General features: G+C 46.4%; 1 protein-coding gene across 5 annotated transcripts in view; it reads left to right on the top strand.

Annotated features, from left to right (window-relative positions):
* LOC110492148 (calmodulin-binding transcription activator 1) overlaps positions 1-13,726 on the top strand; it is a 498,493-nt gene that overhangs the window by 311,130 nt on the left and 173,637 nt on the right. The gene's annotated exons all lie outside the window — the stretch shown is intronic.

Genomic DNA, 13,726 nt, shown 5'->3' with positions numbered 1-13,726 from the left:
GTGCTTTATGTGGTCGTGGGTGCTTTATGTGGTCATGGGTGCTTTATGGTGCTTTATGTGGTCGTGGGTGCTTTATGTGGTCGTGGGTGCTTTATGTGGCCGTGGGTGCTTTATGTGGCCGTGGGTGCTTTATGTGGCCGTGGGTGCTTTATGTGGCCGTGGGGTGCTTTATGTGGCCGTGGGTGCTTTATGTGGCTGTGGGTGCTTTATGTGGCCGTGGGTCCTTTATGTGGCCGTGGGTGCTTTATGTGGCCGTGGGGTGCTTTATGTGGCCGTGGGTGCTTTATGTGGCCGTGGGTGCTTTATGTGGCCGTAGGTGCTTTATGTGGCCGTGGGGTGCTTTATGTGGCCGTGGGTGCTTTATGTGGCCGTGGGTGCTTTATGTGGCCGTGGGTCCTTTATGTGGCCGTGGGTGCTTTATGTGGCCGTGGGTCCTTTATGTGGCCGTGGGTGCTTTATGTGGCCGTGGGGTGCTTTATGTGGCCGTGGGTGCTTTATGTGGCCGTGGGTGCTTTATGTGGCCGTGGGTGCTTTATGTGGCCGTGGGGTGCTTTATGTGGCCGTGGGTGCTTTATGTGGCCGTGGGTGCTTTATGTGGCCGTGGGTCCTTTATGTGGCCGTGGGTGCTTTATGTGGGATTGGGGGCTTTGCTATTGAGCCCATCACTTTGGGGCTTTTGGGACTTACAGTACTGACATGTAATGAGAGGTGGTGAAAGAGAGCGAGGAGAGGAGACGGTCTGAAATGGAAGGTTTCATAGGTCCACAGAGAGACAGCAGCCAGGGTCTTCTTCTCCTCTCGCTGTCTCTCTCTCGATCATCGTTCTGTTCCTCTCTTCCTGCCCTCTCACCAATTTTGATCCAGTTTGGGGACCGTAAACCCAGACATTTAAGCGCTTCTTCATGAGCCTACTGGGGCAATATGGGTAACTGTATGTCCTCCTATGTTGCTTTCCCAGCAAAAATGCCATAATAGTCCTGCACATTTCTCATAGTACAGTATCATTCATCCATGTTTTCTCCTCCCTCTCCTCTACCCTGCATAGTGTTGCCTGCCCCCCACCTCCCTCCCTTCCCTCCCTCCTACCCTGCATAGTATTGCCTGCCCCCCACCTCCCTCCCTTCCCTCTCTCCTACCCTGCATAGTGTTGCCTGCCCCCCACCTCCCTCCCTTCCCTCTCTCCTACCCTGCATAGTATTGCCTGCCCCCCACCTCCCTCCCTTCCCTCTCTCCTACCCTGCATAGTGTTGCCTGCCCCCCACCTCCCTCCCTTCCCTCTCTCCTACCCTGCATAGTATTGCCTGCCCCCCCACCTCCCTCCCTTCCCACTCTCCTACCCTGCATAGTATTGCCTGCCCCCCACCTCCCTCCCTTTCCTCTCTCCTACCCTGCATAGTATTGCCTGCCCCTCCACCTCCCTCCCTTCCCTCTCTCCTACCCTGCATAGTATTGCCTGCCCCTCCACCTCCCTCCCTTCCCTCTCTCCTACCCTGCATGGTATTGCCTGCCCCCCACCTCCCTCCCTTCCCTCTCTCCACTCCCCTCAAGCTGTATAATTGACAGGCTTCAGCAGTTAAGACCTCCGACAGCTCTTTCTTCATTTGGAGACACTTTGTCGGTTTTAATCAGCCTTTTAATTGGCAGGCTGGCGGTGGATGAGTGGCACCAGGGCTTGGAGAGGAGAGCAGAGGAAAGTAGGAGGGGAGAGGAGAGCAGAGAGGACACGGCGACATTCTGTCCTCGGTCCTCTCCTCCTCTCTCTCTTCGCTCCAGAGAACAGTTTTAGGTCAGTAGTGTGGGGTGCCGACAAGGTTACATGAGACCAGTCTGACTGTGTAACTGACTGACACCACTTCTCAGTCACTCACTCTGGTTCATTTATTAAACCATTGAGATAAGTAGTGTTAAAGTCATTCACTCACAAAGTCAGTCATAAAATGCGCAAACACAACCTGCTTGAACACACACAACCCACACAAAGCCCACACATATTCACACACACACACTACATATGCACACACACACATAACACACACACACACGCAGACTGACACAACACATACATACACATTACACACACACTTTTTTAAACTCATCATTTGCTTCTGCTACTCTGTTCTTTATTTTACCTTATTATTATCTAATACCTAGTCACGTTACCCTGCTTTCATGTACATATCTACCTCAAATACCTTATTATTATCTATCCTGATGACTAGTCACTTTACCCTGCTTTCATGTACATATCTACCTCAAATACCTTATTATTATCTATCCTGATGACTAGTCACTTTACCCTGCTTTCATGTACATATCTACCTCAAATACCTTATTATTATCTATCCTGATGCCTAGTCACTTTACCCTGCCTTCATGTACATATCTACCTCAAATACCTTATTATTATCTATCCTGATGACTAGTCACTTTACCCTGCTTTCATGTACATATCTACCTCAAATACCTTATTATTATCTATTGATCTGATACTGGTACTCCCTGTATATATCTTGTGTATTTTATGTTATTCCTCTTGTGTAACTATTTTACTTTAATTTGTATTATTATTTTTAAACTGCCTGGTTGGGAAAGGCTCGGTAAAGTCTACACCAGTTGTATTTTCTGCATGTGACAAATAAAATGTGATTTGATTCGATTGGAAAACTCACCAATATCTCAACGTTAAGGAGGCATAAAGAATCTGTGGAACGAAGAAGGAGTAAATAGATTCCCCCATGGAGAATCCAATAAGGGCTATAGAGAACATCTCTGGGTAAATAGAATAACCTGAGGATAAAATATGTACATCTGATTTGCCATCTTCACGGGCCTGATTAGAATATTCCCAGGGGGAATATGGAGGGAGTCCTCTCATCTGGCTTGGGATCTGTCTCCTGGGTTTGGAAGGGTCTGTCTGTGGCTGAAGCTACTGGGTACTCTCTCTTCCAGCCAGGAGAATCATCTCTGCCAAGGCTTAAACTAGGACACAAAGGAAGTGGTGCTTGATGCTCTCCTACAGCTGAGGTGTTAGTAATACCATGGGAGAGGGTACACGAGATTGAAGGGAATCCGGAATGAAAGGAAGAAAGAGTGATAGACAGATGTAGATACTGAAAAGATAGTGTGTCCCTGGGCCCAAGTTTCGCCTGAACTATTTTATATATATATATATATATATATAAATATGTATAGATTTTTCTCCTAGCACTGACTTTGCTGATAGCTACTTTATTGAGATATGTGGTTGTCCCACCAGGCTATCTTAACCCCTTACACACTGTTGATGTTATGTGTGTTTTACATTTTACTGCGCTTTTTGCCACATTGGCTCGCAACGAAATCTGAAAATACTCAGGGTATATTCAGTAACATGATAAGAATATTCTTGAAGAATTTGGGGTAGGTTCCAGATGACAAGGGTTTGAGTGAGAGGTCTAACTTGTGTTTACAAGTGGCCACACACCTCTCTAAAGTGTGCACAGTTCCTAAGTCATTTCAACGCACTTTAATGACTGAAAAAGAGTCTTCAGCTATATGTTTTTTTTTTTGATCTCTCTGTGTCGTTGAGGAACTAGAGCGAGCACACTTGTGGTTGTTTTGTTGGAACACAGCCCTGCATTCCCACCTTTACACAATTGCTGTTGCTTACGCGATCCAAAAAACGGTCCATTATAAATCGCAATATGGGTCGGGTGGGCATCATTTGTTAGCTTGTTCTATTGCCAATGTGATGGAACATTTTATGTTGCTGCTTTTCTATTTACCAATTTCTGTGTTCACGCAAGTGACTGATTGAACGAATCCTCACTATCAGTGGCAGCAATTTGGCAGTACGCCCAGACCCTTGTTTTGAGAACAAAAGATATCTCAGCTTCAAGGTCTCAGCTTAGAGAGAAGAAGCCTTGTGAGGTATTGGTCTGTCACATGAAGGAACCAGACGTTAGTGATCAATTATTATGAATAATGAACAAGCTAAATCATGCAAATATTACTTCCTGTGTAAGTATATAAGAGAACGGCCCCGGGAGAGCTACTGACAGACATTCACTATGGTGCATCAAGTTGGTTGGAACCTCTCCAGCACGCTGACAATAAACAAACATTGATTTAAGATGGACTTTGAGTGTCCCTGTGTAAGAATGTCCACAACACCAACATGACTAGCTAAATTATGATATAGAATCTTACAGTGTTAGGCTTTCACTAGGCATACCACAAATATAGGCTAATTCTGTTCAGGACAACCCAGGGTATAACGCCATGTCATTTTGTAACTCTACATCCAACATAGTGATCATAAACGTTTACATAGTATATTTTTATGATATGGAAATGTGAAATGCAGGTGTTTGGCTTGCTTGTATGACTACAGAACGATATTTATTAAAATCCTCAACATGTCATCTTTCCAAATACATAGTCCTCTGAATTTACAGCATTTCCCTCACTCAGAATTTTTTACTAAAGTTGCACAATTAGCGGGAGGGACGGGGTCAATTTCTTGTCATGTGCGATGCTCAAGTTCAGAAAGCCTGTCAGTCAAAACCCATACAGAGCTGTGAAGCGCAGAGCCTGAGCTCTGAGGTCATTTATATCATGTTACTGTAAGGCCACTGTGTTCCAATTTAGGCACTTATCAGTGTCCAAATCTGTCATTTTCAACCAGTACCAGTGTAAGGTTACCAGTGTAAGGGGCTACGATGAGTGCACTAACTGTAAGGTGTCTGGATAAGAGCATTTGCTAAATGACTAAAATGTCAACGACACAAACCACAGCTGCCTCTTAGCTGTCTGTCATTTCCTTGCCGTGGCAGGTAATACCAATGTTGCATGTCTGAAGGAACACATGTATGCAAGGAAACGTTGTGCATCTGTGTGTATTTAGGTGTGTCAGTCAGTCTGGGTGTGTGTTTGTGAAAGCAGAAGAGGCTCTTACAGACCCCTTTATTTAATCAACAAGCACCCTGTGTATTCACCAAACCAATTAACAATCATTCATTTGCTAATGAAGGCTCTGCCGAGGGGCATGCAGACAAGACATGCAGTCAACACACAGCCCAGGCACGGACAGCCCTCTCTTCCACCCCATAGAGCCCCAGTCGTACGCCCGTTCTCACCTGCACATACTGCTTTCTCTACCTACTCAGCACATCCTACCAACCAGCCCCTCAACAGTAAAAAAAAAGTATAATTGAATTCATTATTCCCTAGTTTTATGACTTGTTCCGCTTTGGTTTTAATTTGTCCTGTAAAATACGAGGCCCCGGATCCCCTCTCCTCCGCTGCCTTTCCCCCTCTCCTCTCCTCTCCTCTCCTCTCCTCTCCTCTCTTATCCTCTCCTCTCTTATCCTCTCTTATCCTCTCCTCTCCTACCCTCTCTTATCCTCTCCTCTCCTCTCTTATCCACTCCTCTCTTATCCTCTCTTATCTTATCCTCTCCTCTCCTACCCTCTCTTCTCCTCTCCTCTCTTATCCTCTCCTCTCCTACCCTCTCGTATCCTCTCCTCTCCTCTCCTCTCTTATCCTCTCCTCTCTTATCCTCTCTTATCCTCTCCTCTCCTACCCTCTCTTATCCTCTCCTCTCCTCTCTTATCCTCTCCTCTCTTATCCTCTCTTATCTTATCCTCTCCTCTCCTACCCTCTCTTCTCCTCTCCTCTCCTCTCTTATCCTCTCCTCTCCTACCCTCTCGTATCCTCTCCTCTCCCAGGCTTCCCGGTACAGTGCTGCTCTGCTCCCTGTCCCGTGGTGGGTTTATGGACCGGGGGCTCCTGTGCGTGGGAGCCGTCTCTCCGCCGCTTATCAACTCCTCAAGGTTGGAGGAGAGGAGGATGTGGGAGGAGGAATTGGGGATGGGAGTGCCAGATAACATCAGAAAGCTTGGCTAGCTCTTTAATAGGCGAAACTGCTTGACCTTCAAAATGACTCCCATCCCTAACTCTGTTTTGAAGATATTGGCTGTCTACGTATTGATTTAGTAATGAGAATATAATCTGAAAACATTTCTGTCAATATTTCCTCCGCCAGGTTTGGATTCCTGGAGAGAGATGATGCCTAGGCAGTCTGCAGCAGCAGTGCAAGGTTATCAGTAGCATCTTTGTACTCTTCCGAGACATGTCTTTTGTGATAAACAGACAGTTTATTGAATAGTTTTCCTAGACACAACCTTGGCAGAGGCCTTCTGTAAACGGTGCCTGTGGGCTCCCCACCTTGGCTCTGGCCCTGATGCAAAGCACAAAAGACTGGAGATGAGGGCAGCCTGGCTAAACCACCCGCTCCCTTGGCTTCAGTGCATTCTCTAGTCTCCTCCTTAGCTTGTATGGTGTTCAGCCTCTCTCCTTAGCATGGTTCTCAGGCTCTCTGCAGGGCAATATATGGCCATAGCATAGCCAGCAGGGTGTTAACCTCCTGCCCTCATGTAATGCCTCACACAGTCTTATAGAGGTAGGCAATACACACACAGCCCATACAGAACAGCCCATACAGAAAACCACAGCCCAGACACAACTGTCCATCCAGAACAGCTCATACAGAGCAGCCCATACAGAACACCACAGACCACACAGAACAACACAGACCATACAGAACAGCACATACCATACAGAACAGCTCACACAGAACAACACAGACCATACAGAACAGCTCATACAGAACAGCACAGACCATACAGATCACCACAGACCATACAGAACAGCTCATACAGAACACCACAGCCCAGACACAACTGTCCATCCAGAACAGCTCATACAGAGCAGCCCATACAGAACACCACAGACCATACAGAACAACACAGACCATACAGAACAGCACAGACCATACAGAACAGCTCATACAGAACAACACAGACCATACAGAACAGCTCATATAGAACAAAACCGACCATACAGAACAACACAGACCATACAGAACAGCTCATACAGAACACCACAGCCCATACAGAACAGTTCATACAGAACACCACAGCTCATACAGAGCAGCCCATACAGAACACCACAGACCATGCAAAACACCACAGCCCATACAGAACACCATAGACCATGCAAAACAGCTCATACAGAACAGCACAGACCATACAAAACACCACAGCCCATACAGAACACCATAGACCATGCAGAACAGCTCATACAAAACACCACAACCCACATCGCACTGTTTACACAATTCTCCCGGTAACCCTCCAGTATTGATAAATCATTGGCTAAATAGGTGTAATTAGCACCTTATACCTGTAACGATTTACATCAAATAATAATCACAGTCAATATCTGTCCTGTAGTAATGTTTTAATAATGCTATTTCTGTGAAGTGGCTGTAATGTAAATTCCAGTTTATTTCATGTTGCTTCAATTTCTCCCTAGTTGCGTTTCATTTCATTTTCCTGGTTTGTTTTTTGTTTATTTGGATGAGGATCCAGCCCAGGGTTGGGTCCTGACTGACTGGCTGACTGACGTCCCAGCCCAATGCTGTGTCTCTGTTATGGCGCAGTCATTGGCACAGAGCACCTCGGAGCATGGAACAACGCCATTGGCACACAGCACACTGCCTCTGGGGTTACTCAGGGAAGATGGCTGCTGGAGAGTGAATGGTTTCATTTCATAGTGTCTGTCGACATATAAATGGAGTACAGATCATAAAGCATTATGGTGCTCACAGACAGGGACACGGTTGTAAATCCAAACTGCGCATGTCTGGGTGGGTGAGAGGAGGTGATGGAGTCAGATGTATCGTGGTGCATTTTCAGTACACACGCCGTTAGCAGTCCTGATGAGGGTCAGTAGGAATGACGATAATCATTAGAACAATAATAGCCAATAAACTGTTAATACCTTAGTTTGCTTTAAAGAACACAGATTGGCCTCAAGGGGGTTCTCACATTATATACAGTGGAGAAGGTTAGAACCACAATGTCTGTGTAATCTGTATCCCCTGCCTGCAAGAAAAAGAAAAAAAAAAGCAAGAAAAAATCGAATCAGAATTAAAATGACATGAAAAAGCTAAATATGCTTTTCTGGAGTTCTGTCAATGTTGTGTGTTAACCACCCTTCATTTTTGGGGTTCTCACATAATATACAATAAACAGTCATGGGAAAGAAATAGATTTGGTTCCTTCATCTTATGCAATGGTTTTAATGTAGGCCACCTGCATGGTGTGGTGTTCAGGATACATGTAGGGCCTCTATTGTTGTGGTGGTAGTGTGTGGGTCGGGTTCTGATGATGTCATGTTCAGTTGTTAGCATAGCAGGAAGTATAGTGGGAGGTTGGTTGGCTAGGTCTCGCACCACAGCACCGCCAGGGGGATTTGGAGGGTGGCAGGATTTCCCTGTGATCCAGAAAAGCCTGATGAGAGACTGAGAGGAAGAGAGAGAGAGAGAGAGAGAGAGATAGCAACACAATTAGGCCCAACCAAATCATGAGAAAAAAAAATGTAATTGCTTGACACATTGGAAAGAATGAACAAAACAACAGAGCAAACTTGAGTGCTATTTGTCCCTAAACAGAGAGTACACCGTGGCACATTGCCTGACCACTGTGACTGACCCAAACTTAAGGAGAGCCATCATTGTAAATACAACCCATATATTTATATTTATTTTCCCTTTTGTACTTGTGAGTGTAATGTTTATTGTTAATTTGTATTGTTTATTTCAGTTTTGTTTATTATCTATTTCACTTTCTTTTGCAATTTAAACATATGTTTCCCATGCCAGTAAAGCCCCTTAAATTGAATTGAATTGAGATAGAAGAGGGTGTGTGTGTGAAAGAGACAGGGAGGGCGAGAGAAAGAGAGAGTAAGAAAGAACATGGAGTGAAGAAGAAGACATTCGGAGATATGGATAAGGAGAAAGAGAGAGAACAGGGCATGAAGAAATAGAGACAGGCAGAGAAAGTAAGGGAAGTTTGTTTTTACTCCCTTGACAGAAAGCATCTCAACCACCGCATTACTGACTAGATTACCATGCTGCTGTTTACTCTGTTTTTGTGCAGGCCTGGACTGGTTTGACACTGCCGTGCAGGTGTGTGTGTGTGTGTGTGTGTGTGTGTGTGTGTGTGTGTGTGTGTGTGTGTGTGTGTGTGTGTGTGTGTGTGTGTGTGTGTGTGTGTGTGTGTGTGTGTGTGTGTGTTTTGCAGGGTTGGTCACTGTCTTCTGGGTTAACACATTCTGGGACAGCTCTGTATGGTGTTACGGCGTGTTGTGTTTCTTAGTATGTTTGTTCTCAGTATAGAAAAACACAGTCCCTTCTCTTAGTATATATGACCGACTCGGCCTTATGTAGCCACATTTGAAATGGTGTTTTTTACATTGGATAAAAGTAGAGACTCAGAGCAAGAAAATGGTATCATACACTACAGTTGGGGGAACAATGGGAAAGTCATTCTGCTTTGAAAGTTGATAAACTTGTAACCCCACTTTTGAGAAAATGGCCTTGAATATTTTGTTACACCTACTGGTGAACTCTTCTTTGTCTACACCCATTCAGCATCGTTCACACCCTCTTAAGCCTTAGCCCCACCCATCTCTTTAAGGCTGGTTTATACTACGGGTGAGTTCGTCAATTTAATTTGGACTGCCAGAGTGCGCTCTGGGCATTCGTAAACTCAGAGTGTTGTCAGATTGTTTCGCTCTCAGAGCGCTCACTGGATACTCCGGCCGAGGAGTACGGTTCTGACCTAACAACAGCAGTCACGCAATCAAGCTGGCTAAAGTTGGCTAGCTTGCTAGCTACATTTAGACACAAATACGCAAACAGCTCACTCGGAGAACTGGATATGCTGTTTTATGTTATCCAGAGCGTTGGTGACTGCAGCTGTGCTGCTGACAATCATTTTTCTACGCTTTTTTGTCCGGCCATATTCAACAGGTGTTGAGCGTTCCTAAATTTGTCAGTTATTCTGCGCTCTGGGCAAAAAGGGATACCTAGTCAGTTGTACAACTGAATGCCTCAGACGAAAGTGCTCTGAAATCAGAGTAAATAGCCAGAGGGAATTTACCAGCTACGTCTACCGACAGGTGTCGCAGTGATATCATGAACATTCTTTGAAATGGCTACTTGCATAGTGGGGTCTTTTGTTAAGACATGTAGCTAGCTAGCTAAACAATGAGCCTTAATCCCAACTCATGATGTTACTACCCTGCATGAATCTGCAGGTGGCCAACCAACCAGGTTCAATGTTAGCTACCTAACATTATGCTATAACTATCAATGCAAATGGCTCTGAGATACCATTAATATTACTACACAGATCATACACGTAACGTTAGCTAGCGAGCCAGCCAGCTAAAGTCAGCTAGCTAGCTAACAGTACAATTTAACTTGAAATGAAAACGACTTTCTGACAAAATAGAAATGCATAATATCTGAAAATGTAGCTAGCTAAACTCTCTTACCCATATACATGGATGAACGCTTCGCCTTCTCTGTCACCGTGGTTGCCCTTAGTTTGAAGATGTAATCCGGAGAGAGGTGTTTTATACAACAACAGCCTTCTGTGTGTTCTCTTTTCAACTCTGTCTGCATATTTGCAATCAAATTCCACAGATTTCAAAACTCAGTCCTCCAGACAGTGGAGAGCAACACTGATGCAGTTCTACTACGTAATTTCTTTCAAAAAAGCTGCGTTAGAAAGGATTACACATACTGACCCGCTCATGTTATAGACAGAAGTGGGCTACATGGCAGACCAATCCAAACTCATCTCTCGGGATGTCCGGCCCATTCCAGCCAATCATGGCCAGCGGGAACATTGCTGTCTTTTTCCGTGGCTAAACCAACTAGGCTCGTAATTTAACAATTGTATTTGTATTTACAGATGGCATACAAGTTTGTTAATAAGGACCATGAAAGTTCACATGTTCCAGAAGTCATTTCTGCCAAAAATACGTTTTGATTAAAAAAAGTCTACTTTCACATGGCTCTCCTGTGAAGTCGTGACGCGCGACATACGCCTAGTTTACTTAAACGAGACACAAATGGACGCTAAGAATATGTATCTAGAAATCACAGAGCATGTGTAGTGTAGGGTTGAGGAGAGAAGGGGATAGACACTGTTTGTGAGGAAGGCATGCCTGGCACGTATAGCTCAGCCGAGCAAAAGAGCTTTGCTTCCTCCTCCTCACCTGGGGAAATGAAGAGGAGGTGAGAGAAAAAACAGTTCAATTCGCTCCGGGCTACTGTTACCTTGCAGTCGCCGAGGAATGAAACATATCATCCTGCCGCTGCATGTATTCCAGCTCTCCCAGAGACACACAGATACTGCTCAGTTCTCACACACGTGAATGCAAACAAATGCACATGCATATACACACAGACACACGCACGAACACACATACTATACATATAAACCAAGAAAATGCTACAGAGGATCGTTCACACTGCACTGTACGTCAGACATCCAGGAACACTACAGAGGAGAGAGAAGTCGTCCCCCCAGGCAGCAGAGGACCTCTAGTTCTTTTCCTTTTTTTATTCCATGGATGTCTAAAAAATAATGATGTTGGTTTCTGCCTGGCTGTCACCCTGGCCTTGTGTCCCTTTGACTCCCTGCCATTTGCATAGGCAGCACTCTGTTCTGTTATTCCCCCGTGCAGGATAGATATATGGGTCGGCTTTAAGAAAACTCCACTTTGGAGAGTGGGGCCGTGCACAGTGCGTGGGGGACACGGGTGGAGGATGGTAAGTGATAGTGATGGAAGGTGGTGATATAAATAGAAGTGGTGGTGACAGGATAATGTATGGCCCTTTCTGCCAGGCGGGGGTTCAGGCCTGTCAGTGAGACAACCGGGGGAGAGGGTTGAGGAGAGGGGGCTGAGAAGCAGAGGGGAAATGAGGGCTGTGGTGGTGTTGTCTTTTCCAGGTCACTGTGGGCTCCTAGAGGTGCAGGAAGGAAGAGGCCTTGATTAATTATGATCGTTGTCGTCATCATCCTGGCCAGTGGCATTAATCAACCTGGTGTCAAGAGACAGGATGGGACAAGGGGAGGTGGATGTCCTACAGTGGGCGTTAGGGGGCTGTAGCTCTGGACTCAAGCCCACCACCAACACACCTTTACTGGGTGGCAGTATTGACGTCCATGTGTCCACAAAGTGCAGCTTTCTTAAAGCCGACCCCTCAGAGCCCTGTCAGTATACGATCTGTTTTCTCACACGCAGCACAGTTACATTGTGATCAATGCTCTTTACGATGTGCCAATACAGCCGGCAGCATATCAATCCCCTGCAGCAAACTTGACATGCAGCCAGCTAGCCAACTGAAAATGCTATTTGTCACGACAGTGTAGGTCGTTTGCTATGAACTGTAATGAGCGCTTCTGACAAGTCATTTTAATGTCAGCATTTAATGTGGCAGGTCATGTTCATTATGAAGTAATATGACATTTATGAGTGTAGATATCAAAATACTTTACAGTGCTCACAATCAGCTTAGCATGCATTTTCCCAATACATATCACGTTTATAGGACATGATAGTTGATATTTGATTGCCCTTGGCGTGTAGGTCCTTCTCTACCCCCTCTTCCACTATTTTTCTGCTCTTGTCTTCCTACTCTTTCGGCTACCCCCCCCCCCCCCCCCCCCCCCCTCTCTCTCTCTGTCTCTCTCTGTCTCTCTCTCTCTCTCTCTCTCTCTCTCTCTCTCTCTCTCTCTCTCGCTCTCTCTCACTCTCTCTGTTAATGACAGACAGCTCCATGCAGCCATGACAACAGAACCCTGGATCAGATCAGCTCTGAGCGTTGTGGTGCGTCCCAGGCCCAGCCCATTCTGTTCAGGCTTCAGACGTCCCCCCTAGCTGACTTTTATGAATCAGTGTACACAGCTGGGAGCGTGGCAGGATTTGTCTTTATAAGGCAGCCTGTCACGTCTGCAGCAGCCCCACTTCATTTATTTCACTTGCGTAGATTAAGCCTGGCATTACAAGTAAGGTCACACTATGAATCATTGTTACCTCGACACCACTGGTGCTACTGAGCATGCCTGGGAGCGGCGGGCGGCAGGCAGACGGGTGCCGGCATCGCGATATGCTGCTCCACCCCAGGGCCTCTGAATGGAGGACATTTCCATCAGCCTCTTCATGTCCCTGTTTCCATTATTCTAGAATCCTCTGGATCCAGACAGATCCACATCCCACCAGGTGTGGTAGGAGTGGGGCTGACAGGTGTGGTAGGAGTGGGGCTGACAGGTGTGGTAGGAGTGGGGCTGACAGGTGTGGTAGGAGTGGGGCTGACAGGTGTGGTAGGAGTGGGGCTGACAGGTGTGTTAGGAGTGGGGATGACAGGTGTGGTAGGAGTGGGGCTGACAGGTGTGGTAGGAGTGGGGCTGACAGGTGTGAGTAGGAGTGGGGCTGACAGGTGTGGTAGGAGTGGGGATGACAGGTGTGGTAGGAGTGGGGCTGACAGGTGTGAGTAGGAGTGGGGCTGACAGGTGTGGTAGGAGTGGGGCTGACAGGTGTGAGTAGGAGTGGGGCTGACAGGTGTGAGTAGGAGTGGGGCTGACAGGTGTGGTAGGAGTGGGGATGACAGGTGTGAGTAGGAGTGGGGCTGACAGGTGTGGTAGGAGTGGGGATGACAGGTGTGGTAGGAGTGGGGCTGACAGGTGTGAGTAGGAGTGGGGCTGACAGGTGTGAGTAGGAGTGGGGATGACAGGTGTGGTAGGAGTGGGGCTGACAGGTGTGGTAGGAGTGGGGATGACAGGTGTGGTAGGAGTGGGGCTGACAGGTGTGGTAGGAGTGGGGA

The sequence above is a fragment of the Oncorhynchus mykiss genome, chromosome 16 (assembly GCF_057628025.1).
Source record: "Oncorhynchus mykiss isolate SJ-2025 chromosome 16, ASM5762802v1, whole genome shotgun sequence".
In the NCBI taxonomy this organism is placed as follows: domain Eukaryota; kingdom Metazoa; phylum Chordata; class Actinopteri; order Salmoniformes; family Salmonidae; genus Oncorhynchus; species Oncorhynchus mykiss.
This window is presented reverse-complemented; position numbering and strand designations above follow the sequence as displayed.